The 11,690-nt window shown below is 34.9% G+C and overlaps 1 pseudogene; it reads left to right on the top strand.

Moving 5' to 3' along the window:
* Nucleotides 1-759: 759 nt before the first annotated feature.
* On the top strand, nucleotides 760-1,078 carry LOC142531066 (large ribosomal subunit protein eL39 pseudogene; annotated as a pseudogene).
* Nucleotides 1,079-11,690: the final 10,612 nt, after the last annotated feature.

The raw sequence follows: 11,690 nt of genomic DNA, 5'->3' as shown, positions 1-11,690 counted from the left end.
AAGAATATTACATTTTATTGTGAATATCGATAGTGTTGACCCGTCTCACAGATAAAGATTCGTGAAACGTCTCACAAAAGACCTACTCATATTTATATTGATGTTATTATTTAAGTTGAGGCTTGTGGTAACTAAATTTCAGCTCATTGTATTATTTTTTATAAATTAAAAATATATTTCTTCTCAAATTACAAAAATAAATTCATTTTTATTTAATAAAAATATATAAAAAAACTTATATGAGTTAGTGAATTTCTCTCTCTTTATCAACCAAATATACATATTTTATCATATTAAAAAATATCTATTTTTATTTAAAAATATATGATAAAATGACATTTTTCTCTTATGCTCTTAATTTTTATAATTATATAATATATAATATAATGTAAATATTATTTGCCTGATTTTAAATTTCTCGGTTAACAGAAGCTGAAGGGTAATACTGTCTTATTAATATCCTCCGGGGCCGTTCGGCAATTTCATGACTTTAAGAGGGCCATCGAGAATTTTACGGTATTTGGAAATTCTGTACTAAATTTATTTATTAGGGTTAGGGTTTATATAGCAGCCGCACACAGTACTACGCTTTAGAAATCAAAGTTTGCGCAGCCGAAGCCCTAAAGCAGAGAGCTTTCTTGCCACCGGAAATCAAGATGGTACTGTTTTCTATCTCCCCTTCTCTACTTGCGCTTACAAATGAACTGCCTGTGTTTTTTCTTGAATAATTTAATATTGTGTGCATGATTGTGTAATCAGCCGTCGCACAAGACTTTCATGATAAAGAAGAAATTGGCGAAGAAGCAGAGGCAGAACAGGCCCATCTCGTATTGGATCCGTATGCGTACTGACAACACCATCCGCTACAACGCCAAGCGCCGCCATTGGCGCCGCACCAAGCTCGGCTTCTGAGCGTTTCCGTTTCCATCTTATCTTCCTCTGCTTAACGATTATGTTTTTGTCTCCTCTGGATTTCATGTTGTTATAATTTAAATGAAATAGATAGTTCTGTGTTGTGATGCAAGACTTCTTGGCCGGTTTTGATAATGTTATGGATTCTTAACAATTGCATTGGAAACTCGGTTCGTGATTCTTTGAATATAATTTTAATTTATTTTCCTGTACGTTTAAAAATATTTTTAGTTTTAATGTTTCTGTCCATGGCTGGTTGGTTCGGGGAAACTTAGATTTTTAGACAGTGGAAAGCTTTTGTATTTGTCTCCTGTAGATATGGCTGTCTTTATATTTTCGACTTTTGTTCTCGTTTATCCGCCTGTATAGAGTTGAGTTGTCCAATTGAATTAACTAGCTTGGTTTAAGGTTACTCGACTGTAGCATTGACATGAAATAATTGTATAAAGCTAACTCTCCACTGAAGCATGAGCTATTATTTTTATTGTGGCTTCTTGACTTGTCTTTTCGGTTTTTTAACTGTCATGTGTGGAAATTGTGCAACATGGTCGGAGTGCTAGGTGTTTTGGTGTCTGATAGATTGAGTTTTGGTTTAACAGATTGAAGTTTGATTTCTTAATCAACTGTTTAACTAACTTGATGAATTCGCATATGGTTGCTTGCTTGTCAATCCGTTGTATCGACCAAGGGAAGGATAGGATGGCTTTGTTACAGTATGATCACCTTCAACTATTTTAGTCCTCGTGAGTTTTGCATGTGTGTTGTATTTATTTTGGGGAGTGCTTTGAGTATAACTGGCTCAACCCACTTTGAGGGTGTTAGCGCTAGATTTAATGGCCATCATCGGTCTTTTTTTTTCGGTTTTATAGTTAATTACTGACCACGTGTTTAGGCCAAATGCAGAAGACACATATATGTTGTGGGGGAACTGGTTCTGTGCATAACACCAGGGTTTTTGGTGGTGTTGAGCCTGCAGGTGCCTTGTGAATGCTTGTTACTTGTCATAGGATTGAGTTTCTCTGCGTGTTCATGATTAGCGTCTGCTAGGTTTCTTGAAAATATGTATTGGGTCTTGCCTTTAAACTCTGGTATTGGGCAGGTTTGACAAGGAAAGAAAGTCTTTAATATATCTGTCGACACTCCCATTTTCATCCATCTCTTCCCGTTTCCCTGACTTATCGATCGAAGAAAACTAACACGAATGGACTGAATCATTCTATTCCCAGTTTACATTTGTTATCTCTACCCTATCTTTAAAAATTTGCCCGTATGATAATTGAGAACAAATATATTGGCCCAATTAATATTAGAGAATGTCTTCTCGATCGTTAATGTGGGGGCCCAAATGTCAAATAAATTTTTAATAATTTTTCGAAGACGAAGAAAACCTTATTTGATTACTTATAAAAAATGATTTTGCAAACAATTATTCCTAATTGCGTTCGTTTGTTTTTTTGGATTTTTTTAAAAAAAATTAAATAGGTAACTTTTTGAACTTGTATTTGAAGTTTTATCGTATTTTTGTTTTTTCTTCCTTGTAATATTGTTTGGGTCAAAATTGTACAAGCCCAATTAATTAAGCCTAAATCCTAAAAAAATGGATTAGCCCACAAGTTATAATGGAAGCTCGTCAATTCAAAACAATTCGAACAAAGTCAGATATCCGAGAGATTTCGCGGTTGAAGATAGTACGGAAGTGTAGAAAATGGAGAAAACTCCCAAAAATCTGAACAAAAGAAGGGAATGGACATAAGGGAAAAGGGTCTCAACACTGAAAAGAATTGCACACACTTAAAAAATTACAAACTTTTCGTCGTTCGAATTTCATTTGTTCTCCAATATTATTTTTCCAGTAGATTTTCTCTAGATTATTCAGCACTTTCTTTCACTTTTCATCCAACCTTGTAATAATTTTAATGTTTATTAAGATTCCTCTTGGTTTTTTATATACGTAAATCATATTTAGGGTTTCCCAGAAATTTTCAGCTTCATTTTCATTGTTTTCTATTGTTTTGGTGCATTTCAGCTTAAGAAACCATATCAAATAGTCAAATTTTAAATTCACGTCGTTTGAATAGTTAGAAGTTGGATTTGTTACCGCTTGTCATTCAAGAAGGTGCATTTGCACTTGGCCACCAACATTTACAAATTTTGCGCAAACAAGAAATATATATATAATATATATATATATATATATATAATTTCTGATCAATCGTCATAAATTGGAAATTTAGTGCAACGAATGTAGTGTGGAAAGACAAGGATGATGCTAAGGCATGCGCAAATAATAAAAGCCGAAAAGTAATGTAGTACTGACTACTGACTCTCTCGCCCACAGCCTTCGTTATTATTTGAATTATTAGAGTACTTGCATGTTTGTGAAAGTGTACAATAATCTTTCGTCGGACATCGGGATTTCCATGTACCAATTATACTGCAACGAGATTTCACGTGTTTATACTATATTATATTTGAAGTTTCAACGAATCTCAAAATCATTAAATCATGTCGATCTCTAATATTTTACCAAAAATTCACTCCTAAATTCGATATTTCGTCTTAAACTTCGAGAATACAATGGTTATTTGACCACATTACATACAACATAGTATAGAAAACGTCGATTTCATGGACGACTCTAAATTTTATCGTGTAATAATGGGCAAAGACAGGAACTGTTAATTTAGTTGACGAAATTTGTTTCAATTTTTTGTCGTCCTCTCAATATTTTTTCGTTGACTCTTCTCCAAATACCATAAAAAATAATCTCCGCATTTGTTTAGAAAAATATAAAAATAAGAACCACCGAACAGATAAATCATCGAACGAGACAAAAAACTATAGCTGGTACTAGTGGTGCAACTCAAATATTTCAAATCATTCAACAGTTCAAGGGTCATGATTCGATTGCTCTACCCATCATGGATAATTATTTCATGACAAGAATCTTCTTATCAATAATTGCACTTCTTGCAAACAATGAGAATCGAAGAGAACTATATTTCAAGATGTTTAGAAATGATATGCGTGTATATTTTCCTGTAGAACAGTTCATTGTTTGAATTCCAAGTAAAGATTTACTTAATGTGCATGTCTTTCTTTCTATATATATGTTTTGTTGTAGGATACCTTAATATTTGAATTGCAAAGTACCAATTAATTTTTTCAAATTTATTATTCCCCAAATTTTGAATATAACATATCCACTTATCCAGTCTAATTCATGAATCTGAACACTATAATTTAATGAATGAATAGACTAATCTATGTGCATTTCATCACTCATTATTCAATGTAAAAAAACAGTTAATCAATTCTAAAGTTTTTGTATGCTATATTATTTGGAAAAATTCCAATTTTTGGTTTTGTGTTTGTTTCTTGGTCATTTTAGTCTTTTATTTTTTTAAAAAAAGTTTATTCATCTTTCGTCGAGAGTGCTGATATGATATTGTACACATATCAACAAGTGGCGTCAGTTTGAAAAAAAATGACCTAAATTTCCCGGAAAAAATAGCGGATTAAGACTAGAATTTTACAAGATAAAAACAAATATATAAGATCAAGATTACAATTTAACCGTAATATTTTTTCATGATTAATTTACATGATTTTCCACTTGAATCCATCTTACTCACATCATCTTTATTGATAAACCTTTTATAATATTAGAGTGGTTGCCCAAATCAATTTATAATTGTAGGAATTATATTGTTATTCTGTAAATTAATTTCTAGTCGGATGATAATAATTTTATTGAGATTGATTCTATTCCACAAAAATATAGTCCCTACAGTATGTGATAATTATTTTAAAAAAAAATCTTGATCTGAGTCTCGAATTCGTTAACTCGTTTGATTTTGGAATCAATTTATACAAAGTTAATGTCATGATCATATTACATGAACGACTTGCGATCTATCGAAATAAGTCAAGTTATTGTTTGCACTTGTAGTTCAAATGTATGACTAAACCACTGAATTTTGAGTTGTGAACGTCTTTTACATTTCTAAATTTATTCTTTAATATATTTTGTTCACATTTTCAACCCACAATTTTCTTATTAGGGATTGTCTTCATTTAATTTCTAAATCAAAATCTTTACAATAAATCGTTCCAATATTATGGATAACCACTAGTCGTTAAACCTGACACGACAGGGAATTTCCAGATTGAAGAAATATTTTATAATATTTTTTCTTCATTAAATTATATATTTTTTTAATTTTATAATTAATTTCCAGATCCCTATTGATTCGATCGCAGTTGCAGGAAGGCAAGTGGACATGTGCATACATATGACTTCTGATTTACACACTTCCTATGATCTGGCATATGACAATGCACCTTAATTTCTAAGAATTGTTTCTTGACTTTTAACAAATTATTTTTACAGAAACTTATGTGAGTGAGACTAGGGATGTCAATGGATCCTGGTTTTACCCATACTCGCAATGGACCCGTGTGTATGGGGTGGGTTTGGACATACTAAATGGGTCATGGGGCGGGTCCTGTGTCCAATTTTTCAGACCCGTCCGGATATGGGACGGGTCATGGGTCTTATAATACCCGTCCCATACCCTCCCCATATATGTGGATATAAATATTTTAGGGTTTTAATTTTACTAATTTTCATTTTTTTAGTAGCTCACCTCAACCATAACGATCTTAGCTATTCCTATGTCAACTGTTACATTTGAATCTGCTTTTAGCAATAGTCGAAGAATACTTGATCCTCATCTTAGTAGACGTAATCCGACAACTTTGGAGGCATTGATGTGCTCGCGAAGATGGTTGTGAGGTGATGTGAAAGGTAAATAAATCACAGCTTTATTTTGTTATTGTACATTCATTTTAATTTTTTTACTGTACTTTCTCTCTTTGAATTAATTTTTTTACAATTTGAAATTACAGTTTTATTTTTTCAATGTACTTTCTCTATTTAATTTTGTAGTTAATTCTTCAAGTAGTTTACCAACTTGTCCCACCATTCTTGATGAAGAGGAAAATGATCCCGAAGAATGTGTCTGAAATATTGCCTACTTGCTGATTTTATATTGATCTGTTTAAATTATGTTACGACTTATTTTTGGGGATGTCAAGATTTTTTTGGAGAGCTAGTAACTCTTTTTTTTATGTAAGTCTTTATGTCGTGAAAATACTTTGTTTGTTATTATTAAGTGTGGTCGAAAACATGAATTAATTTTTCACAATGTTGTATTTAGAGACTAGTCTGTTTCATAATTCAATCATGTGAGAAGAAAGATTACTTTTTTATTTTAAAAAAATTCGGGTCTCACGGGTCTCATGGGTCTACCCGACCCCGTTTCATATTCGAGATGGGGTGGGTCCGAAGAATATTTAACCGGGGTGGGACGGGTAATGGGTCAAATTTTTTTTCATGGGGAGAGTCTTGGGTTTAGCCAAACCCGCCCCATACCCGCCCCATTGACATCTCTATGTGAGACAGTCTTACGAATCGTATTTTATTAGACATATATTTTATTTGGGTCATCTATGAAAAAGTATTAATTTTATGCTAAGAATATTACTTTTTATTGTAAATATCGATAGAGTTGACCTGTCTCACGAGAGACCTATTCAATTATTTTTGTCCCTAAAATTTCATTGAAAAAATATTAATTATTCAACGACTATATTTTGCTTGAAATTGTTCTAATTATCGGCTTATAAACTTGTTCATCCTTCAATAATGAGATAAATTGCTTTTTTTTTTACTGCATGTTTGTCTCCTTGTAATTTTGTCATCTGTTTTATTAAATTTCTAAAAATATTAATTCGCTATCTTTATTTTTGTGACATATTTAGTATTTTTCCGACATGACACTGTTACAGCGCTGACGTGTGTAATTTCACATCAACACTCCCGATAAAAAAGACAAAAAATTTAAAAATAAAAAATACATGACTAAGATTGAAATTTGATAAATACATATTACCAAAACTCTTTCCATCAATTAATAACACCCAAAAAATATCAATCATTTTAGATATATGACCATTACAATCTCATTATTTATTCGGAAGCAAAATGTACCCTTACTCAAATTAGAAATGTCACACTATTTTATTGGTCTATTGTAATCAAATTTGACACACACCCTCTTCCATTAAATGATCATGAAACAAAATTAATATCTAGATTAAGAATTAGGAAATGATCCCATTTGACTCACCTAATTTACACAAGAGTTTATATGTCCTTGCACATGGTTTTTTATTCGCAGGGGTTGAGAGGACGTCAACGATATAAAAGATTATTTTGAAAATTCGATTAGATCACTCACGACTTAATTACGTTTAAAAAGTATAATTTATGTTTCCAACTTATCCTATTCAACTTGGATTTTTTTAAAGAATATCGATGAATTATCACATTCCGTCTTCTGCATCCATCTCGAACAGATGGGTAATTATAGTAAAAAGAAAAAATTTAAATATTTTTTTAAATAATATCGATAAATTATCATATTCGTGTATGTTGGATCGCCCTAGAATGGATGATTTCTTGGAGCATGGTATAAGCTTACTAGGATTGATTAGGAGTTGGTTTTGACCTTATGAAGTATATCTTTACTTTATACACGTGATGTGCCAACCTTCTTTTGTAGCCCTCTATTTCATGTTTCAACTATCAAATCATCCAATTTTATTCGATTATTAAAGTCAAATAACTTGAAAATTCATAGCATGTGTGACCGATATACGTATGTACTCATCAAGTATTTTTCAATATATATATAATTTTTAAAGCAAGCAAAGGATCTTCTTGGGAAAAACACCCCATGTTCGCCTTGCAAGGGCATCCACTTCTTTAAGAAAAATAACATGTGGATGGAGCTTCGGAAAATTGGTGGTGTCTCCTATTGGAAAAAGTCCTCATAAAGCAAAATTATGTAAATTTATTATGAAATTTAATTAAAAGTTTCGTCTCACAAAATATTACTAGAAGGTTTCCTGTTATTTCAAATGAGGAAGATAGATTTTGATGAACTTCCAAATTAAATGCTTAAAGTAAAGGATCAACGAGTCGAATGAAGAAGAATACGAACAATGGAAGAGTTTGTCAAAAATATTTAAAAATAAAAGTTTAAAAATGCTTTTTAAGGGTTTTCAATAGACTTTCATGACAACTTGTATTGTCTTTTTCATAAAACGATGACGGATATAAAGTAATGTTTATAAGAACTTATTGTACAGTAGCACGGACTTTAGCATAGGATGTGACAATTGGTATCAGAGCCTTGGTTTAAAATTTCTTAAAATTCTGAGTATGCTCTGTGGTTGCAGCCTAGACTGATCTTCCACATCAGAAAAGATTTTTTATTTAAGGCGGGATTATTTTGTCCGGTCTACTAAAATTGTTGTAGACATAATGGCGGGAAGGTACGAGATAGCAAAATTCAACGGAAGCAATTTTATGCTGTGGAAAATAAAGATACAAGCAGTTTTAAGAAATGAAAATTGCTTGGCGGCTATTGGAGATAGACCGGTGGAGATTACAGATGATGGAAAGTGGAACGAGATGAATGATAATGCTGTTGCCAATTTACACTTGGCTATAGCAGACGAAGTTTTGTCAAGTATCTCTGAGATAAAAACATCCAAAGTTATCTGGGATACTCTGACAAAGATGTACGAGGTCAAGTCGCTACACAACATGATTTTCCTAAAGAGAAGGTTTTATACTCTTCGGATGGCGGAATCTTCATCGATGACCGACCATATCAACACACTAAATACTCTATTTGCCCAACTCAATTCCATGGGGCATAAAATAGGGGAAAATGAACGTGCGAAGCTTCTACTTCAAAGTCTACCAGATTCATACGATCAACTTATCATCAACATTACCAACAATATTCTGATGGGCTTTCTAAGATTCGACGATGTCTTAACTGCGGTTCTCGGAGAAGAAAGTCGGCGCAAGAATAAGGAAGATAGGTTGGTAACATCGAAGCAAGCAGAGGCTTTACCGATGATAAGAGGAAGATTTATGGATCGTGACTCCAGTGGGAGCCAAAGGCGAGGTAGATCAAAGTCGGGAAGTAAGAAGAAAAATATTTACTGCTTTAAATGTGGCGGTAAAGGGCACTTCAAGAAAGAGTGTACGAGTATCGATAAAAGCTCTCAAGGAAATGTGGCCAGTACTTCAGGCAGTGGTGAAATATTATTCAGCGAAGCAGCAACTGTTGCAGAAGGCAGTCACAAATTTTGTGATACATGGATTATGGATTCAGGAGCGACGTGGCACATGACGTCTCGGAGAGAATGGTTTGATCATTATGAACCAGTCTCAGGAGGATCTGTATTCGTGGGAAATGACCATGCCTTGGAAATCGCTGGGGTCGGTACTATCAAAATTAAAATGTTTGATGGCACCATTCGCACCATACAGGAGGTACGACATGTGAAAGGACTGACGAAAAATCTTTTGTCCTTGGGGCAATTGGATGACATCGGGTGCAAAACTCGGATCGAGAATGGGATCATGAAAATTGTGAAGGGCGCGCTTGTGGTTATGAAGGCGGAAAAGGTTGCTGCAAATCTGTATGTACTTTTGGGAGAAACACATAAAGAGGCAGAACTAGCTGTTGCATCAATTGGTTCAGGAGAAGAATTAACAGTGTTATGGCATAGAAAGCTCGGGCATATGTCAGAACGGGGGTTGAAAATTCTCTCAGAACGGAAGCTGCTGCCGGGACTTACAAAAGTGTCACTAACCTTTTGTGAGCACTGTGTTACCAGTAAACAACACAGATTAAATTTTGACACTTCTACTGCCATGAGCAAAAGCATATTGGAGCTGATTCATTCAGATGTTTGGCAAGCACCGGTTGTATCCCTAGGAGGAGCGAGATACTTTGTCTCGTTCATTGATGATTTCTCTAGGAGATGTTGGGTGTATCCAATCAAGAAAAAATCAGATGTTTTCCAGATCTTCAAAGATTTCAAAGCGCGGGTTGAACTTGATTCTGAAAAGAAAATCAAGTGTCTGAGGACTGACAATGGAGGAGAATATACCAGTGACGAGTTTGATGCATATTGTCAACATGAGGGCATCAAGAGACAATTCACGACGGCTTACACACCTCAACAGAATGGAGTGGCGGAGCGGATGAACAGAACCTTGTTAGACAGAACAAGAGCTATGTTGAGGACTGCAGGTCTAGAAAAGTCATTTTGGGCAGAAGCAGTCAAAACCGCTTGTTATATTATCAATCGTTCTCCTTCAGTGACGATTGATCTGAAGACTCCGATGGAGATGTGGACCGGAAAGCCGACAGATTATTCTCATTTGCATACATTTGGAAGTCCGGTGTACGTTCTGTACAATGAGCAAGAAAGATCAAAGTTGGATTCGAAATCCAGAAAATGTATCTTCTTGGGTTATGCTGATGGAGTAAAGGGGTTTCGCTTGTGGGATCCTACTGTTCACAAGCTTGTCATCAGCAAGGATGTTATCTTCGAGGAAGATAAAGTAAAGGGAGACAAATGCACACTGAATTCAGAAACTACTATTTTTCAGGTGGAAAATAAGACGGACGAAGGTCAAGTTTCTTGTGAAGCAGTACCAGAGCACGAAGAACAAGAACATGTTGAGTCTGAGGTTTCCAATGTGAGGCAATCAACTCGAGACAGAAGACCACCAGGTTGGCTTTCAGATTATGTCACTGAAAGCAACATTGCATATTGTCTATTATCAGAGGATGGTGAGCCATCAAGTTTTCACGAGGCTACTCAAAGCTCGGATGTATCCTTGTGGATGATAGCAATGCAAGAAGAGTTGGAGGCATTAGACATGAATAAAACTTGGGATCTTGTTACACTACCACGAGGGAGGAAAGTCATTGGAAACAGATGGGTCTATAAGATCAAACGTGATGGCAATAACCAAGTGGAGCGGTATCGTGCTAGGTTGGTGGTAAAAGGATATGCTCAGAAAGAAGGCATTGACTTCAATGAAATATTTTCTCATGTGGTTCGGCTTACAACAGTCAAAGTGGTGTTGGAATTGTGTGCAATGTTTGACCTACATCTAGAACAGCTAGATGTGAAAACGGCGTTTCTTCATGGAGATCTTGAAGAAGAAATCTATATGCTCTAGCCAGAAGGTTTTGCGGAAAAAGGCAAAGAGAACTTGGTTTGCAGGTTAAAGAAATCTCTGTACGGTCTCAAACAGGCGCCGAGATGTTGGTACAAGAGATTTGATTCTTATATCATGAGCCTTGGATACAACAGACTGAGTGCAGACCCTTGTACGTATTTCAAGAGGTCTGGTGATGATTATATAATTTTACTGTTGTATGTGGACGACATGTTGGTAGCAGGCCCCAACAAAGATCAGGTCCAAGGATTGAAGGCACAGTTGGCTAGGGAATTTGATATGAAGGACTTGGGACCAGCAAACAAGATTCTAGGGATGCAAGTTCATCGAGACAGAAGTAACAGAAAGATTTGGCTTTCCCAGAAAAATTATTTGAAGAAAGTCTTGCAACGCTTAAACATGCAAGATAGTAAGCCAATATCGACCCCTCTTCCTGTTAACTTCAAGTTATCCTCCGAGATGTGTCCTAGCAGTGAAGCAGAGAGGATGGAGATGTCTCGAGTACCGTATGCATCAGCAGTGGGAAGTTTGATGTTCGCCATGATCTGTACAAGACCAGACATTGCTCAAGCAGTGGGAGCAGTTAGTCGGTATATGGCGAATCCTGGACGAGAGCATTGGAGCACTGTTAAGAGGATCCTTAGATACATTA

This window comes from Primulina tabacum, chromosome 17, assembly GCF_025594145.1.
Source record: "Primulina tabacum isolate GXHZ01 chromosome 17, ASM2559414v2, whole genome shotgun sequence".
NCBI classification, from domain to species: domain Eukaryota; kingdom Viridiplantae; phylum Streptophyta; class Magnoliopsida; order Lamiales; family Gesneriaceae; genus Primulina; species Primulina tabacum.
The sequence above is the reverse complement of the archived record's forward strand: the minus strand, read 5'-3'. Positions and strand labels throughout refer to the sequence as shown.